This window comes from Microtus oregoni, unplaced genomic scaffold (assembly GCF_018167655.1).
Source record: "Microtus oregoni isolate MIOR12 unplaced genomic scaffold, Mior012 000065F_ref0000479, whole genome shotgun sequence".
Lineage (NCBI taxonomy): Eukaryota > Metazoa > Chordata > Mammalia > Rodentia > Cricetidae > Microtus > Microtus oregoni.
The window spans coordinates 6,110,287-6,130,781 of record NW_024543875.1 but is presented as its reverse complement, the minus strand read 5'-3'; positions in this window follow the sequence as shown (position 1 = coordinate 6,130,781).

Below are 20,495 nucleotides of genomic sequence, written 5' to 3'. Positions count from 1 at the left end.
TAGCTGCAGGGAGAGAAGGAATCAGTGCTTTTAAGGTGGCCCTTAGTAGGTTGACCACACAGCCCAAAGAATATGGGAAGCATAAGCTGTAATTGATGGGTCTTAAATATGTATAAGGAGAGGAAGAGAGAGGGGGAGAGAGAGTTACAAAGTTGGGTGGTTAGGGAAGGGAAGGTAGATCTGAGAGGAGCTGGAAAAGGCTGGTGAATATAACCAAAATTCATTCTATAAACTTCTCAAGCAACCTATTGAAAAATGAGGGCAAAAAGGTAAGTCTCCCAAGTGTGATTTCTTTTTCCTGTCTCTTAACCCACTGCATCTGCAGTTCTTAGGAACCACTTCAGGATGGGTTCTCCATCCTCCATAAAACGTCTCTGGAGTCACCCTCAGAGACATATCCGGAGCTACATGTCCTAGGTGATCTCAAAATCCAGTCAAATTGACAATGAAGGTGAACAAGCATGGTGAGACCCTGATCATAGCAAGGTTTAAAATCATATTTGCCATCTCAATGGGCTTAGAGGCATTTAATACTTGAAATATAATTGAGTGTGTTATAAAACGTCATCAGATTAGCAGGAGTTAGTGATTCAATCATTTTGAAACCGCAACTCAGTACTAAAACCTAAGGCATGCTGTGAAGAGCACACATTTTACAAAGCAACAACATACTGAGTTCCACAGAATTTTCCCAAGATGAAAATCAAGTGCAGCTTATTTTAAAAGAAAGGGATCATTATGAAAATTTCATGCAATTACCAAACTACGAAAATTTTATGCAAGTACTGAATAACGCCTTAGTTTATTATTCTGCTCTCCAAGAATCGCATAATGCGAATGGGGAGCAGACGATCCAAAATGGCACAAAAGTGCGCAGCTTCGTGTGATTGTCTTTACGAGCAGGGTCCCCAGCTTCCCAATTCCAACTCAGAAAGGCTTATAAAACACTAGCGTGACAAAGAATTCCCCCCTCTCATTATGTTCTTCATGTGCACGGGGTGGGGGTCAGCCTTCTAGTTTTCAATGAATATGTGGTTTCCATGGAGAGGGTGAGTCATACCAGCGATGGGGCGGGGCAGGGCAGGACGGGGGGACTCAGAAAATCCTCCCTCTTGTATTGCAGCTGTTATTCCCTGATGCCTGTCACCAGCACATGGCAGGAAAACGGCCACAAGCCTCCCTCAGAGGCTCCTACCCCTCTCAGTTCATTCTCTCCACTTTCTTCGTTCTGCGTGTGTTGAATAAGCATCGAGGATGGCAGACCTTCGGAAACGGGTGCCACCATCATGGGGAGCTTAGCTGGCAGTGAGTGAATCCACAAGGCGTCAGAATAAAAATGCTGAGAATGGACTTAGAGAGGCTCACGGGGCAGTATGAGGAGATGAGTAGCTTTACACTGTGAGAGCAGCGCAAGGGATAGCGCCATCCATGGCTACAGCTGTGCTAGCCAGGGAGGCGAGCAGAAGAGTGAAGTGGTATAAACGCCTTTGGCTCATCTCCTTGAAGGCGCATTGTGTCAAGAATCAAGTCCACCGCCCCAGCTATAGGAAGGGAGCTGTGTGCAGCTCCACCATGAGCCCCACATCATGTTAGATGCAGACAGTGGATGTTTTGGCAGGGCTTGTTGAGTGAGTCTACACTCCCTGTGTGTGCACAGCTCAGCAACATCTCGAGGTACCTCTGGGAGGTTCTTCCAAAGCAGAACAATGACAAAATAGTACAGGTATTGCTTGAAAATATGATGAAAATGCCAGCAAGATGTCTCACAGAATAATACGGCTTCTCGCCAAGCCTGATGACCTGAGTTCACTTCGTGGGGTACACATGATAGAAGGGGAGAAGAGACTCACACAAACTGTCTGATGCCCTCTGCATTCATAGGCACACATGCACACACAGACAGATAAATAAACGTTGAAGAGAAAATAATATATCATCAAAAGCACAAGTATTCTCCTTACCCAGAATCATTTCCATGGCAGCAGAAAAGAAGTCATTTTATGCTATTGAGTAAGTGTGGAAATAACATTTGCTGTGCTTCACAGGGAACCCACAGAAAGGTTGCAGAGCCAGCAAAGAATCTTGCCCTCTTGTGATGGTGAGCAGTACAGCCTCTATTTCAACTGTGCGCGTGCTATAAGCAGTAGCCAGTTCTCAAAGCAAAGGACCAGAGATGGCACCAACTGTACCCATCACACAGCTTAAAATTAGCTAAGACTGAAATGTCATTGTGGCCACTAACTAACTGGTTTGATTCACAGAAGCGGGTTATTCTTGTCTTTATGAGATAAAGTCATCTTGCAACTTGGGGCCAGCCCTCCCTGGAGTCAGGTTCCAACCTCCCACAGAGACTGAGTGTCTCCATGCTTGATGTTGACTCTGAGTCCAGGAGTTAACACACGGGTGTCTTTGGAAACGTTTGCATGCACCCAAAAGATATGTCAATGAAATGACTTCGTGCTTCCTATAGTACAAGTTCAGGGAAATGGGGGTGGGAGGCTCTCCCTTCATCTCCACAGTGGAACTGAGCCCCTGACTTTCATTTATGTTTGCTTATGTGTGGTTTATCAGAAGGCACAAAAAGAGGAAGACAGGAGTGCAAGTGACAGGAGGAAAATCATCCTCAGGGCGACTGGAATCGCCAAGGGCGTGACTCTGCCTGAAGGTTGCTGAGGTCTCTGATGCTGCGGCAAGTCAGGCAGAGCTGCCCTCTGAAGCTGGGAAGGTAGGCACTCACCATCTGTCTGGACACTCCATACCCTCCCAGGAGCCTTCAAAGGCTGTTTCCAGACCAGAAGCAGGGTCTACAGTCCAGGCACAACTGTACCTTTGCCAGTCTTATTGGAAACTGGAAGCTTGGAGGATTGAAGGAGCCCTAGGCTCTCAGCCAGCGAGGTATCTTAGTTCCACAATGTAGGAATTGACTTTTGCCTCAGAACAGAATGAGTACAGAAGTGATATTAACAACAGAGGCCAGCTTGCCAACACTTGGATTTTAGCTCCAGGAGAACTCACAGAACACGCCTACAGATTCTGAGAAGAATAAATTGCACTAAGCTAGACTGACCAAGACTCACCAGGCAGCAAACAGCAAGCAGATGCAGACTGTCTACCCTGCCTTGCCTGGACTATGTCCCCTGCTCCGGGAAACGCCAGCCGTAGAACAGGAATATGCCCTCAGCATGAATGGTCTGGGATGGTTTTTACTCAGATTTGGAATCACTGGGCTGCAGCTGAAGACACAGACCAATCAGAGTGTAGCATGAATAATAAAAACCCAGAGACAGAAATTGGGGTTCAGCCTGAAAACCAGAAAAGCAAAGCAGTCCCCCACTAAAGTCTTACCAAAGCTGGGCGACTGCAGACTAAGCCTCTCTCTCCTCTCAGTCTATATCCCCTCTAGGGATGGAATTAAAGTCGTATGACTTCACAGTACTGGGATTAAAGGTGTGAGCCACCACCCCCTGGATCAGTTTCTACAATGATCTTGTCTGGCCTTGAACTCACAGAGATCCTTCTGCCCCTGTCTCAAAAATCCCAGGATTAAAGGTGTGTACCACCACTGCCTGACCTCTAGTATCATAGCTTTGCCCTTCTGATCTTCAAGCAAGATTTATTTATCAAAATATGAATAATAGACCTGTTGACAGATGTTCAGTCCCCCCAAAATACACAGAGGTCTATATTAATTATAAATTGGTTGGCCTAGTAGCTCGGGCTTCTTATTAACTCTTACATCCTATATCTTAATCCATAATTCTTTTCTTTGTTAGCCACGTGGCTTGGTACCTGTTATCACCAAAGCGTTCTCATCTTGCTTCTTCTCTGTCAGGGTGACAACTGCAGACTGACTCTTTCCTCTTCCCAGAATTCTCTTCTTGCCCCACCTCTACTTCCTGCCTGGTCACCCCACATATACTTCCTGCCTGGCTATTGGCCAAAGAGCATTTTATTAAACAAGGACAAGAAACAAATCTTTACAGGGTAAAACCATTGTCCCACAGCATAGACCACTGCATCAGAGGCGACAGAGCTTTTGTCACCATCTCTCATCTTCTCCATCCACTCCCTGCTGGGACACACAGCCTTCTTTTCCTATTCTCCAGTAACTAGTGGGGAAGAATTTGTTTCTATCCCTTGCTCCCTTTCTGGGATGGATCTTACTCCCAAGTGAGGATGGGTTCAGGCATTCTGAGATTTCTATTCTCTTACCTCCCCTTCCCTTGAAATTCAAAGCAAGGTTCATCAGGGGACAGCCACAGTAGGCTTGTGACAGACTCACTTCTCACCATGAGCACCCAGCTCAGGTGGGACTTTGTGAGGAGTGGTCATGGCTGGTACATGGCAAACTCACTGACACACGTGAACATGTCAGTGCTCAGTCTGGGCAGCTCTCAGTGCCACAGCCTGTGTTCACCAATGGAGTTTGTTTTCTCCACTGTGTTGCTCATAAATACCCCGTTGTAACTGACAGTCAATCTGACCTGACAAACCCAGTCATCTGGAGCAGCTTTTGTGGAGAACTCCCTAAACTGTGATGCCCGAAAGTCAGTTGTTGGAAGCACAGCAGCTGGGCATAGGGCTGTGATGTGTGCAGGAGAAATCTGGGGCTGTCGAGGAACAGCCTGGTACTTGCTAGTCAGCCAGGACTGCTCATCTTGCTCCATGGAGGTTACAGCTGAGGAGCACAGCCTAGAGTTAGGGAGCCATGTTCTACACAACCAGAAGTGCCTAGAAACTCACGGAAGCTTTTATGAGAGCAATCACTTGCTTCAGGTTAGACATCATGTTCTTTCTCCTTTGTTCTGACTGGACCCTGAGATAAGTTCTGGCAAGTCTGATGTCTGCAGGCAGATGCTCTATGGCCACAGGGCAACTCAGTACCCAAGTGACATTAAATAAATATTACCAAAAACCTTCCACAATTCCCAGATAAAACAATCAACAAAGAATAAAGGGTTGACACTGTAGAGCGAATATCCAATGCAATTTCATTTATCCTCAGGTATTAAACACACACACACACACACACACACACACACACACTCCTTTTTAAAGTGGAAAAGTTGAGGTCTTTTGGCTTACATTCATATAAGTCCACAGTTGAGAAGTGTTTCCAAGATTATTGGATTAATTCCAAAGACACTTTCTTTACAGACTTCAGTTTCTTGTTAGGAAACCTTTTAGTATAATCTTTAATCCGTGTCTGTCCCAGGATCCTGTCTATCCATGCAATATTATTTCTTCATGGGTTTCAGAATAGAATTTTTAACCTCAAACCCCATTCTGGTAGAGCATTTGGTGGATCTGCTGTCTTCTGAGGGAGAGAGCTACCTGCACATTTATTTTACACAAGCCAAGTAAGTTTCAATAACCAGTTAGGTATTCTGGCACACACAGGAAACTATGCTCCAATCAGAAATCTCCTAGCTGACAGCCATGGGTCGGAGGGAAGGTTCTTGTTCTCCTCCCATGACACCTGAAGTAGACCTTGCCTCTCTGCTTCTCTGGGCATCTTGGTTTTGAGAACACAGTGACCTGCACATGTCCTCATCCCTGTCCGATGCCTGCTGTCTGCACAGGGAAACTGATTCTGGAAGATCACGGGACCCACTGCAACTGAGGGAGGGATTGGTGCCTTGGATGGCTTTCAGTTGTTGGTGTTTTCTCTCATATCAGAGGTATGTTCTCCTAAAGGATCATGTTGAGTGCCCTCTGAGCTTCTGTACCCACAGATGCACTTTTGATACCCCTCATAAACAATTCCTAAGGAACTCACATTTAGCTTCTGGATTAATCACATTTTGTTTACGCCCCTCATTTTAGTTGTCCCCTTTTTTTAGTCCTGCCAGGTTACACTACTAAAGACAAACCCAGTTTAGACATCCCTCGGGATTTGGATTTCAGTTCAATTCCATGGGTAGCACAGCCTCTGTAGAGTCAGAGCTACACACAGTGATTTTAGGTGGAGGGATGGGGCTTCTAATAGCCTTCACTACTGTTAGTCTTCTCTCTGTACACATGTTAGGAGAAGCCTCATGCTTGTAGAATGATATAAAAACACCATTCACCTCTGCATTTGGGTTGGACCTCTTAGGGCTGTACAAAGTTTAGAGAAAACCCAAGCCCAGTAATGTTCTGCTGCTCACAGTCTTAGTTAACTTCTCGAGAGAATTCTGTGATATAGGACAGTGTCCTACTTCAGAGACAGGATCCCTCCTGGATACCAGAAAACCCTGGTGAGTCTTAACAGACGATGTCTGCCTCTTTTCCACATGGCAGAGCTGACAGACAGTCCCAGGAGCACCTTGCTCACTAATAAAAGCTGACAGTTCTGAGGGCTCAACACTAGCTAGGTGAAACATGGTCGATAAAAACTCAGAGAAAGAAATTTGGGTTCAACCTGAAGATCCGAAAAGCAAAGCAGCCAGCCACTGATTCTTACCTGTACCTCAGTCTGAAATGGCGATCCTGCCTCCATGAATCTCAGAATGAGACTGTGTTTGAGAGCTGTCTCCTCCCATTTTATAATCTTCTCTAGGGCTGAAATTAAAGGCATGCACCACTGTAATTAAAGTCATGAACTGCCCGGTTTCAATGCAAACTAGAGTGGCTACTGGGATTACAGGTGTGTGTAATGGTTATTACCTGGTCTGTAAGACTGACCAGTGGGGTTCTTTTCCTCTCAGATCTTCAGGCAAGCTTTAATTATTAACAACAATGGAAATGCCACCAAACTGGGGCAGATTCAAAATATTAGAGAGAAGGAGGAGAAGGAGGAAGAGAACAGGAAGAACGAGGAGAGAATTACTTCTTTCTTTTCCTCGTTAGTTTTCTATCTGGCAGAGGGTGTTTTTAATATTCAGCTCAGGTCCGTACTTCCTCAGATCCTCATTATTCAAAGGGGAAAAGTCTTAAGTTACCCGGTCCCCTGATTCTGACAAAATGATTCCAGTCGAGAACTACTGTCATCATAGTTTAGAACATCCCCTTTCAGAGGACTCTAACAGGCACTTGAGCCACAAGGTCTTACAGTAATGCCTCAACTCTTCTCTCGTCACAGAACTACAGTCTTGATCTGTCTATTGACCCAGTATGGAGTCCAGAGGACTCCAGCTGGTATTGAAAGGAGCCGTCCATTGCAGAAATGAAGCAGTCTCGAGAAGAGAATGGCAAAGGGCTGTACTAAAATGAGTGCTCTTCAAACTACCTGTACCCTGGTTATTTTAGACGTCTGAATCACACACAACACCAGAAATATCCTAGAACCAAGCAAAACTGCCCCAGCCTCAGATGCAGACCTCTTATGCATCTGGCGTGGCAAAATGACACAACAGAGGTTCATGTGGCTACTTCAGCCTCACGTGTGACAATAAAGATAACCCCATCTGCAGGAGGATGTTAGCCCTCACACTGAAAAGCAGAAGGGCGAGTGCCTCCAAACAACAAGTCACCATAGACAGAGCTGAGAATTTTTCCAAGCAGCTTGAGAGTCGATGGAGAGCTCATGGAATCACAGAAAAGAAAACAGGTGAACTTTTGTTTTTCTTTAGAAGATCTCTCCTACCAGCGTGTGTTGGGCCATGTTTTAAGAGGCAGGGAAATGTGTACTGTGAGTCAGATGAGAGAGAGAATCCACAGATGCACCATGTGTCCAACCAGGTGCCGAGGCAGACAGGCAAAGGAGCAGTCCTGTCTTTCCCTGTGACCTCTATATAGCCGGGCTGCTGCCAAGGATTTTAACCTACTGAATCACACTTGGTCCTAGAAATGTCCTTGAGCCAATCAGAACAGCCTTCCAGGCCTTGAATGGCAGAGACAGCACTTCTGGCCTCTAGAGACATGCCTCTTAGAAAATTACATCTAGTTCATTCGACAACTATGATTAAGCAGCATAGACTAACTGACAAGGTTGTGGACCCAAACACTGTCCTTTAATTAGTTTAAAACTTAATCTGAAGAAGACTGACGAGGGAGGCATAAACTTCTAAGAGCAGTTGATCAACTGTTCAACAAAACTACATGTCCCGAGGGTTTGAATTTGTTAGGCTAAGCAGCCAGTGTTCTATTGATGAACCCCTCTGTCCAGTGAGTCTGTGTGACAATATCTGTTTTGTCTAACCGCATAACTCTGGGATGGAGCTCAGAGTCTCTAAACAAAATAATTCTCCAGGCCCATGACTCCTTGGAGATACGGAGTCTCCTCAAGGAGCTTCACCTGCATTCTATCTCATCCGTGGGCAGTGGAGAAAATGCCAAGGGCTGTTTTCAATTCCATGAGCCAGAACTCAGTCTCCCATCGACACATAAACCAAGCCATAGAGGAGCCTGGATGTTGTCATTCTCGGACACATGAACACTGCCCTAGTTTCCTTCCTATTACTCTGATAAAAATACCTAGATGCAAGCAGTTTATGGGAGGGAAAGGGTTTGTTTTTTTTTTTTTTTCCACAGCTCACGGTTATGGCACACCATGCGGGGGATTGGCTCACAACAACAGGAGCTAGTCACATCACATCACATCTGTAGCCAACAAGTCGGATAGGTGACTGAATGCTGCAGTCCTGGACCCCTTGCCCAGGCAACGATCCCACTCATAGATAAGATGGGGCTTCCCACAGCAGTCAATGTAATAAACACGCCCAGAAGCGTGCCTCCCAGGTGATTCTAGATTTTTTTCAAATCGAAAATTAACTTTACTGCTTATTCTAATAGTGCCCTTGGTGAAGAATGGATGATTCAGCAGCTCATAGCAGGAGTCCTCATGGCTGGGGCAGCTATCTGTCTGGATAAGCAATTAACCTGGATTCTTCAGTGGAGAAAAAAATGAAACTGAGATTTTTTTTTTCTAGTGGTCCATTGCAGCTCCATCTCTGGCTTCTCATCCAACTCACGCCTATTGGACTGACTTTCCAATAGCTCCTGGATGGAAGCTCCTTCAACTACAAGGTGCCTAGAGCGGGGCCCTCCACTGCAAGTCTCAGTGCGCTTGCCTGTTTCTCAAGCCCAGCAGGGGGATTCTGGCTCTAGCCTGGGAGGAAAGTCTCATGTGGGCTGTGGGATCACATTGCCCCCTACCTCAGAGCCCACTCAGGGAAGGTACCACGCAGTGTGTTTACCTTAGAACTTGGGGTCACATTAGAACTTTGTCTATGAAAAATGACCCCTGGAACTTGAGGCCTGAGACCAGATGAAGAGAGAAGACACAGAGCAAGACAATTGGTTCTTCACTCTTGATTATGGATGTGGTGTGTTCATCTGCTTCACCTTCCTGACGGGAAGAGCTGTGCCCCTAAAATGTAAGCCAGAATAAACCCTCTCTGCCTTAAGCTGTTTGTTCTGAGCATTTTATCATAGCAAAAGAACAAGAACCAAGACAATATCTAAAACACATGCACACACACACACTTGTAAAATTAATTACATACCATGGGGGAAGCATCTCAACTTTAATCACTTATGTTTAAAATGGAGCAGATATATGACTGTCATAATAAAGTTTCAAGCACTTGTTCAGCCCCCAGAGGATTATTAAATTAAAGAGAAGACAAACACTTTAGCCTCCCTGCCTGTGGAGTTGCATTCAAGTATTAATAAGGAGTTAGAAATTCCGTGGAAAGAATGCTTTCCCTCGCGCTCCAGAGACTGCTGTTTTCTACCTGAGTCAAGCCCTCCACTGTGAACAAGTGTCCCCTCTGACCTTGTCTGAATCTTTAATGCATTCCAGGTCACGCCCACTCCACAGAGCCTTCTTCCTGAAAGTGAAGTTCACAGAAGAGTCATTTTCACAGGTGCTAGCCACGAATGTATGGGTTCCCTTTAGGTGCAAGCTTACTCTGTGCATGAAATAAATATAAGATAATTGTCCATCAATGAAACACTGCCCAGGCTCATTCCCTGCCCTGCTGATGTCTGCCAGTTCCCAAGACATGCTTAAATCATTGCTTGAATCATGTCTCTTCCATTTCAGCCTTTGTTCACAGATTCTTGCTAACATTGCTCATCTTAGGTGTGCATATTGTATACTTTATTTCATGTTCAGCTGCTAATTTGTATGAGAAATTAACCATTTTTAACAGTTTTTCACCCACTAGAAAAATTTAGAATGTTTCCTTCATACTGTATCTCTTTCAAATACACCTTTGCATACATGAATAAACACTAAGCAGGAAAAAGTCAGTTCCATGAGCTTCACGTTGAATCACTCCTCATGGGAAAAAGAAGGATTAGTTATCTGTAGGCCCAGCTCCCTTTACAGAGAATCTCTTACTTTGAAACAGTTGATCTGACCAAGGACATTCTCAGTGCCAAAGCCAACACACTTGATGGTCTCAAGCATATTTACTAGTTTAGCTCTTGTGAACAGCTGGCTGTGGGTCTTCCATCAGTCCTTGAGTGGACGGGCCTGGTTCTTGGGCACAACTATTTTTATGGCCATTTAATGGATTCCACCACCAGAGAGCTAAAGACTGTTTCCTCCCAGGTTTATAAGAAATTGAGCAGAAGTTATGATTTCACCTGAATTGTGTCCCTGCTGCTCCCTGTGGTCTTGTAGTCCTTACTTGTCACATGACATGGGTAAAAAACCCCAAATCCATCTCTCTCATATACACAGGCATTGCAAAACACTGATCTTGCAAAAATGCTTGGCTTCAGTATTGCCTGAACTACACCAACAGATCCTGAAACTTAATATTTCAAGTCCAGTGTGTTGGTTCTTGAGAAACTAGAGAAGAAAGCTAACTGTCCATCTTGTGAGAAAATAAATGACCTAAAGTCCAACTTTTCGTACGATGACTTAAGGGAAGTGAAAAGATCTCATCCTCAGTCAGTGGAGAGCGTGGGGCCTGGGGAGACCTGAGCTCACGGAAGATCTGTGGATCCATGAGGCAAGGCACCCAGGAAGACTTGACCCCTCTACTGTCCCACTCTGCCACTGGGAAAGCATGAAGTGAGCCTAAGTGAGGATCCTGCATCACCAGCTCCTTCCTCTCACACGTGGCTTCTCCTCTTATGTTTCTAAGCACACTGTGAGGGGGTTATGTCCAGCCTATCCTCATGGTATCACCCTCCTGTAATCAGACGTTTCTCTCCCACCTGCCTGTTAACAAATAACCAGCAACCACTTCCCAAATAATTGACTAGGGGGCTTAATGTGAATTTTAAATACTCAGCTGATAGCTCAAGCTTGTTACTAGGTAACTCTTACATTTTAAGCTAATCCTTATCCCTTATTTACGCTCTGCCCTTGTGGCATTACCTTTATTAGCATGGTACATTCATCTCCCTCTGTGTCTGCCTGGTGACTCCTCTAACTCCACCCTTCTCTTTCCCATCATCCTTAGTTTTGTCACCCTACTGGTACTTCTTGTCTGGCTACTGGTCAATCAACTTGAATGACACATCTTGACAGTATACAAGAGGACTATCCCACAGCACCTTCCAAGAAGATAGACTCAGAAACACTGACTAACCTGAGATCACAATACACGTTGTGGTCTCAACTTGCACCCCACAACTATATCCACTTTTCAAATCTGTAATACCAGATGTAGCTGCATTGGGAAAGCGGGCTTTAGGAAGGAATTATGATGAAGGAAATAACACTAGTTAGGGTCTAGTCTATAGGATGAGTGGAAGTTCCCTGTCTCCCTCTCCTTCTGCAGTCTGGGAGCAGAGCCTGACTGTGCAGCATGAGCTAATGAATGCCAACTATTTAGCTCCAATCTTTTGTATTTTGTTACATAGCTACACTGACCATCTTAAGTTACTATTGCTGCAATGAAACACCATGAGGAGCAACATGGGGAGGAAAGGATTTGTTTGGCTTATACTTTCATATCAGTGTTCATAATTAAAGGAAGTTAGGACAGGAACTCCAACCTGAAGGCAGGAGCTGAGGTTGGGCTGTAGATGAAGCTGCTTACCTGCTTGCTTCCCCTGGTTTGCTCAACCTGTTTTCTTATAGAACCCAGGACCACCAGCCTAGGGATGGCACAACCCATAATGGGCTATGCCCTCCCCCCTCCAAACTTATGGGGACATTTTTCTCAACTGAAGTTCTCTCCTTTCAGATGATTGAAACACAGTCCAAGAAAGGAGTAATGTCAGGGGAATTCTGAGTACTTGTGAGGAAACTCCAAGAAAACAAGACATGAGTCCTGTGACCTCAGTTCCTCCAGAAAAACCGAATTGTTCTGGGGTTGTGTTTTTGTGCCACTCCCAGGTGTGGCAGATAGAGAGAGTATACTTTAGACAGTTCATTTCAGCTGGCTATTATTATTCATGTGCCTCTATGGAGAAACATGTTTTTGCCACTTGTAGCTTGTCTTTGTGACTGAACATCTTACTCATGTGACTCTTTGTTTTTCATTTTTTTTAAATTGATTTTATTGAGCTATACATTTTTCTCTGGTCCTCTCTCTTCCTCTCACCTCCCCTTCAACCCTCTTCCATAGTCCCCATGCTTCCAATTTACTCAGGAGATCTTGTATTTTTCTGCTTCCCATGTAGATTAGACCTATGTAAGTCTCTCTTAGGGTCCTTGTTGTTGTCTAAGTTCTCTGGGATTGTGGTTTGTAGGCTGGCTTTCTTCACTTGTTTAAAAAACACTTATGAGCCGGGCGGTGGTGGCGCACACCTTTAATCCCAGCACTCGGGAGGCAGAGGCAGGCGGATCTCTGTGAGTTCGAGACCAGCCTGGTCTACAGAGCTAGTTCCAGGACAGGCTCCAAAGACTGAGAAACCCTATCTCAAAAAACAAAAAACAAAAAAAAAACAAAACACTTATGAGTGAGTACATGTGGTAATTGTCTTTCTGGGTCTGAGTTACCCCACTCAATATGATGTTTTCTAGATCCATCCATTTGCCTGCAAATTTCAAGGTGTCATTATTTTTTCCTGCTGTTTAGTACTCCATTGTGTAAATGTATCACATTTTCCTTATCCATTCTTTGGTCGAGGGGCATTTAGGTTGTTTCCAGGTTCTGGCTATGACAAACAATGCTGTTATGAACATAGTTGAGCACATGTCCTTATGGCACGATTGAGCATCCTTTGGATATATACCCCAAAGTAGTATTGCTGGGTCTTGAGGAAGGCTGCTTCCTAATTTTCTGAGAAATTGCCATACTGATATCCAAAGGGGCTGTACCAGTTTGCACTCCCACCAGCAATGCAGAAGTGTTCCCTTTTCCCCACAACCTCTCCAGCATAAGTTGTCATCAGTGTTTTTGAACTTGGCCATTCTTACAGGTGTAAGATGGAAACTCAGAGTTGTTTTGATTTGCATTTCTCTGATGACTAAGGATGTTGAACATTTCTTAAGTGTCTTTCAGTCATCTTAGATTCCTCTGTTGAGAGTTCTTCACTAACCCCACATCAGAGTTAGAGAAAAGAAATCCCTTTCCACTACAGATAACGAGCCCCAATTCTGAGGAAGAGACAGAGCTGGCACAATCCTGAATCTTAAGGGAACAAACTAAAACTTTCACATTTTCACTAAGTCACTGGGTTATCTTATGGTGGCAGGAGTCAGTGTTTCTGTTTCAGTGGTGTGTGTGTGTGTGTACATTTCTGTGAGTGAAATGTTGCACCCCAATTCTCTGAGTTAATTGGAGAGCAGTACCCCCTTCTTTAAGCTTATCAGAGAGCAGAACCTCCCTTCTTTAAGTTTATCGGAGAGTAGCACCCCCTTCTTTAAGTTAATCAGAGAGCAGAACCTCCTTCTTTAAGTTAATTGGGGAGCACCAGTTGATTGTTTTGCTTTCTTATTCACAACAACCTTAGATTTTAATTATACAGACTAGGGTCTGCTGAAATTAAATGATGATTTCAATCTCATAAGAAATGTCTTTCTAATTCTCCTTCAGACACATTGTAATTTAGCGTTTAGTAATAAAGAGACCATTCAAGGAAATTGGAGACAGGCACATGAGTCAGTCAACAGACCAGCCTATGGGATGTATTATTCTCCTCATTATTTAGGGTCTTAGACACTAATCAGAGGCCTGTTCTGTTCACATGCCTGCATCACGAATTATTTAGACAGAGACAAGCAAGATTATTAATAACACTTTTATATAAATACAATGACTAGTATTCACTAAAAAAATTACAAATCACTGGAGCAGGAACATCACTTTTAGTTTAAGGACAACGTGAACTGTGTAATGGGTTCCAGGCTAGCCAGGACTACAGAGCAACATGCTGACTCAAAAAAATAATAAGTCATCAAAACAGTAAGATTGTGAAAGTTGAAGGTATTCATTAGCAAATAATTACAGCTTTATTTCAGCTAGTCTTGTTAGTGATATTGTTTTGAGACAGGTTTCCACACTGTAGTTCTGGCTAATCTCTTATGGAGTTGAGGGTAACCTTGAGCTCTGGTTCTGAGATTGCACACTGTTCTTAGATTAGATCTGTACCTGCGCCCCTGGCTACAGCCGCAGAGAGCGCTGGGTATCTCTTGCAAATTCAATGGTCAGCAAGCCTCCGTTTCCAACGATGCTCTGGGTAATGTTGGACAGCAGCTCCAGAGACCACACTTAAGATCCCAATAGCCTACCTTAATTCCATCTTCAGGGGCCAGGCAGTGGTGGCGCACGCCTTTAATCCCAGCATTCGGAAGGCAGAGGCAGGTGGATCTCTATGAGTTCGAGACCAGCCTGGTCTACAAGAGCTAGTGCCAGGACAGGCTCCAAAGCTACAGAGAAACCCTGTCTCGAAAAAAACTAATTCCATCTTCAGATCCTAGCTGGTCTACAACCTTAAGGGAGGCTTCCTTAGCTCCCAGAGAAAGCTGTGCTCCATTGCATCTTCACCCGGTCTTCCATATATCTTTATAGGCCCACAACGGTCCAGTAGACACTGCTGAAAAGAGTTCATCAGTGCCTGTCCTGGTCCCACTGTCATGCGTTTTGTCCACTGTTGCACTTGATGTCTATTATATATGTACAGTGTGGTGCTATAATAAGTATTACTGCAATATTCATGTTTTCCTTTGAATTTTAACTCCATTCCTCTTTACTTCCACACATTTGATGGCAAATGAAACACTTAAGGGATGACACAAAAGTTCTCTGAACCCAACACCAAATGACATGATGGTTCCATACACTTAGAAGCACCATGCCCTACTTTAGGGCTCATTGTCTAGCTGGCTTCTTACCTGCAATGTCTCATGTATGTGTACTGCATCTGTCAACTCCAGCACTGCTCTGGACCTGCTGAAGGGCACAGGTATTCAAAGTTCATGTTTTGGGATTCATGGATCCTTGGTACTGTATTCAACCACAGATATGGAACTCCTAGAGCCTCAGAATGTGATCAGTGGAGGTCAATAGTAAAACATCAGTCTCTTAAGCATGGGATACTAGGAAAGGGTGAGAATTACACATATCCTTCAAAGTTATACTCCCAGTAACTTCCTCCAACGGGCTCCACCTTCTAATAGCTATAACCTGTGAATGCATCAATGAGTTGATCTATTGAGAAGACCAACAGTCTCATAATGTAATCACCACTTACTGGCACTAGCCCTAGGGCTTATGCTTCAATGCATGAGCCTTTGGAAGTATTTTATTTATAAAACACAATAGTTACATTAAAAATGTATCAAACTATTCTGATATGAAGTATTTGTACAATGCTATCTTTCTGTTGTACGTCTTCAAGTTTGCACAAAAGGTTGATGAGATGTCTATTTATGGAAACTTTCCTAGTGCATTACTATAACTTGTTTTTCTTCCTCTTAGACAATAATATAAAATTATATTAATGTTTATCTGCTAGTACTAAGTGTGCTATGGCTCCACGTATGTTATGAATCAAGAATAACTTTGTACTAATAAACATGCTCAGATCAAGAAATTCTCTGAGTTATTCGATTTTTTTCCATAAGCAGGTTAAAATGGTTTCTTCCATAGTAATCATATTTTCATATTTTATTGGATCTTAAGATGAGTAAGATAATATGAGAGAAACGTTTCCTCTGGGTGACCTCCTCTGAGGAGAGGGAAGGGTAGAACTGGGCAGGGAGCGCATGAAGTAGGTCTTAGCCATGAACAGAGTGGATGTACCTTAGCTAACCCAGGAAGAAGCCAGACGTTTGGACACTCAAGCCCAGCACAGACAAGAGAGAGCTACTGGAATTCAATTTGTCTTTACAACATGCCTCCTGAACATGCCATGGTCCAGAGAACTACGGTGGAGGAGAGCAAGGACCATGTGTAATTGGTGTCACTTCAGACCTCCTTCTCCTTCGCTTCACTTACAAAAATGTAGCCAGCCTTAAAGTCTTCCCTCCTCTAGTATCCAACCAGGTCTCCCCTTTCTTCTGAGTTCCTTTCTTCTTCCCAAGTCCCTCAGACACCAGCAGGGAGACAGGAGAGGTCAGTGTTCTGAGCCTGCCTCACATCTCGGAATTTTCCTCCTTAAACTTCTTCACAGTTCATCAGCACCAGTGTGCTCCTGTGACTCGGCTCACCCCAGTATTGCAGAAAGACCCCCAAGCATTACCCTCCCCCACTGTCTCAGTCTCCACCACAAGGGGCCATCGTGAAGACAGTCAGTGTCCTGGCTAGTCGACCTTGAGTTGAGATCAAGCTAGAGTCAATTGAGAAAATGCCTTCGTAAGATCCTGTAGGGCATTTTCTTAATTAGTGATTGATAAGAGATGGTCCAGCCCGTGATGGGCTTGTGGTCCTGGGTTCTGTAAGAAAACAGGCTGAGAAATCCAGAAGGAGCAAGCCAGTAAGCAGCACCCCTCATGGCTTCTGCATCAGCTCCTGCCTCCAATTCCTGCCCTGTTTGAGTTCCTGTCCTGACTTCCTTCAATGATGAACGGTGCTGTGGATGGGACATGTAAGCTGGATAAAGCCTCTCCTCCCCAAGTTGCTTTGGTCATGGTGTTTCAACACAGCAGTAGTAACCCCACCTAAGATGGTCAGTAAATGCTCATTGGATGAAGAAAGAAAACAAGCCTTGTTTCTAGGCGTAAGTGTTGAGATGAATGGTTCACTACTCTTCTCTCCTGTCCCCATGCATTGGTGTTTATTCATTCTTGTCATGCTGAGTTTTATATAGATAGTTGCTTTCAAGTAGATCATCTACTTTGACCAAATTCAAGCTATGACCACTACCTCCATTTATTGTTCCCACCCTATTGTCTCTTCCTATGCTCCTTCCCTCCCCTAGTTTCCCTATTGCTTTCCTGTTGCAGAGTGTTCCTGTGTGTGTGTGTGCGCGCACGCGTGGGCGTGTGTGGTTTATGGAACTTGTGTGTGCATGCGCTTGTGTGTGTGTGTGTAGTTTTATGGAACTGTAAATAATTCTAAGGGCTACAAATGAAAGAAAACATGTACTATCTCTTTCCTTGTGCTGGTCTGCTGGATATGATGATCCAAATGGAAACACATTTCTGTCAAGTATAGTGGGCATGGGTGGACCAGCAGAACGGGCTCTCATGAGTTTGGCAAGCTTCCTCAAAGTCACCCATGACAAAGGCGCTTAGTGCAGTGCATATCAAAGTATGGTTTGAGCTGTGCATAGAGATCACATGGGAGCTTGTGGACTCCAACTTTGTCTTGTGTTGTGGGAGTAAACAAGGCATAATTTCAAGGATTTCCAACCTTATATCTGACAGTTTGCTGTTGGCTAATAACTGAACCTGTGGGATTCGTAACACTTCTTTTTATGTTTGTGGTTAGCACTGCCCTGCGTGCAGAAACAGCTAGCTCCCTTCCAGGGAGTATGACAATTATGTGACACTTGGAAATACACTAAAGTCTATGGCTCTCATACACAGCGCTGGCCTCAGTACAGCTGTTTGGGAAGGATGCTTCTGCAGGTTTCGCTTGTTTCTACTGAACTCTTGCAGTAGAGGTGCCTACGGCTATTATTCCCGCCTTTTAGAGAGAAGGATTGCTTCTTCTGTACCAGTATGTGTTTGCTGGTCACTTGTGAGAGAGTCGGCCAAGCAGCAGAGTCTCGATCATAACTGAGAACTTTGACTTATAAGTTAGCACAGATTAACCTTTGACCTCTAAATTAACACACATGCATTGTTGACTTCATATGTAACTACCTTCTCTCCTGCTGAAGCTAAAGCACAGCAATTCAAACCCTCTTCATTTTTGCTTATGAAATAAGAATTTACCATTTCAAGCAATTTATTTCCCATCTTAAAATAAAGCAGCCAGGATGTCTCCTACCCTGATTTTAACATATACTACCTAAAGACACATGCATTTGTGCTGGGCAAGATGATGTACACCTGACATCCTAACACTGCAGAGACTGAGGTGGAGGAGTCAGGAGTTCCGTGCCAGCCTAGGCCACAGAGAATCTCTGTCTCAAAAAACCATGTGAGCTGACAGACACCCAGTCTACCCGCTGGAATTTGTGTGTTGTTTATGGAACGTGAAGTTATCGCTGATGCTAACGAAAGCAGATAGCACCTGTAGGATGCTAAAGCCATGCCTCTGTTCAGCTGAGGGTGACACAGGACCCTGCCCTTTGCAGAGAGAAGGGGAGAGAGGCGATAAATTGTGTCATGAAGGCATGGGTCTTGGAGGCAGGCATCCATTACCCCTGCTGTGCCTGTGCTGTTGCTGGACCGTTTGGAACCCATCACTCCAGCGGTGCTTCAGTGGAGTGCACACACGTGCGTCTGAATAGAAATTATTAAATTTACTTGAATCCCACAGAGGAACGTTACCCTGGACTGCTATTTAGAGCAGAGCGGCAGCAGTAACGGAGAGTCGCAGCAGTGACTGGAACTTCTCGGGGTCGTTAGCTCCCGGCTGCACACACCAAGGAAGAGAGAACAGCCCTTCAGATCTTTTGTGTAGAAACAGCCATCTCAGGTCAGCACAGCCAGACTGTTCTCAGAAGGGCCACACAAAAGCCTGCTACTGCAGGGAGGCCTAATAAATGGTTGCTTTTATGCAGTGGGTTGCCATTGCCAGTGGTTCCAACAGGCCATAAATGGAAAGCAAGAGCACCTGGTTACTTTTTACTGCTTCCCCTGATATATAAATAAATGTAAATTGGTGATTATTTCTCCTTACATTAATATCTCTTTTCCTACTTTCTCTATATCTAAGTGATTTCTCCTGTAAAAATCTCAAGATGACATTAACACGCACAACCTTTCTCCAGAGAAAAAGAGATAGGTTCTCTTTAGGCCAATCTGTTCAGATAAATATTGTGACCCTTGACAGAATAAGGCTTAAAAAACTGACTCTGGGGGTGGGGAAGGAAGGGAGGGGGAGGAAGAGAAAGAGAGATTTAGGACATCAACAATCTAAGGGAGAGGTAACTACATCACATTTCTATGGCGATGACACAGTAAGGGCTAACTCTGGAGTCTTGCAAGGGACATCAGAGCATGAAGCCAGGTCACTAAATGGCAGGAGGAAAAAAACCTACATTTGAGCTGCATTAGGAGTTAGCAACATTTTAGTAGCTTTGGGAACAATTGAAATTTGTGTAACTAAATAAAACTAAGTTAAAATTCAGTACTTAAACCAAACTAGAAGTCTCCAGGTGAGAAGAGTTTTGTCTTGAAATTCACAAGGACAGAAAGTTAGTAAAACTCATTTGATCATCTTTATAAGAACTTCCATCGATGTTTGAAATGAGCCTGAGGGTGCTGAATGCTTGATATAAACACTGTGCATGAGCAACGGAGATGTAGACATCACGTATATAAAAAACACAATTTCAGACAATATAAATTAGTTCCAGGAGCTCCCAGAGGACAGTGTCAAAGCCGAGTGTCAAGTCATCTCTCAGAGCTGTTTCTCATGAGTCACCCTGGAGAATGCGGGTCCTGCCATGGCCACTGGCAGCTCCCGTCCCCATCCGTAGTTGTTTCTTTTGTTCATCCCCGCTGCCAGTGGCCTTCTGCTTTCACTACTAGTGTTTAACTGTGAATCAATCTGTGGCCCACATGCCCTCTCTCATTATATATACCAGGCTAGGAAATACCAGGGAAATATCAAACTGTTTTAACATAGTATGGGAAAGATACAGGACAGGGAACCCTGATTGCTTTTCGAGCTGGGGGGGGGGGGGGACTTAACTGGGGGAGGGGGAGGGAAATGGGAGGCGGTGGCGGGGAAGAGACAGAAATCTTTAATAAATAAATAAATTTAAAAAAAACACTGAGAGAGAGAGAGAGAGAGAGAAGGAAACTGTCCCCAAACTTACTGCTCCTGTGAGAATTTGCTCCTAAGAAGTTAAGCTATTTTGGAGCTTGAAGCAGAAAGTAGGAGTTTTTATTTATTACCAGAAAACTAGAGTTGTTCCACCAGAAGGGAGTTTCAAATAAACACAACACTTCAGAAGCGAAGATTCCTTAAAATGTGCGATGTTAAATGAACGGAAGCAATAAGTCACTGTGCTCAGCTCAGTAGATTGGAAAAGACTGGAAAGCAAAGAGCCCCCTGGGAGGGGGTGAGTTTCATTGGATAATTAAGGGGAAAATTGCT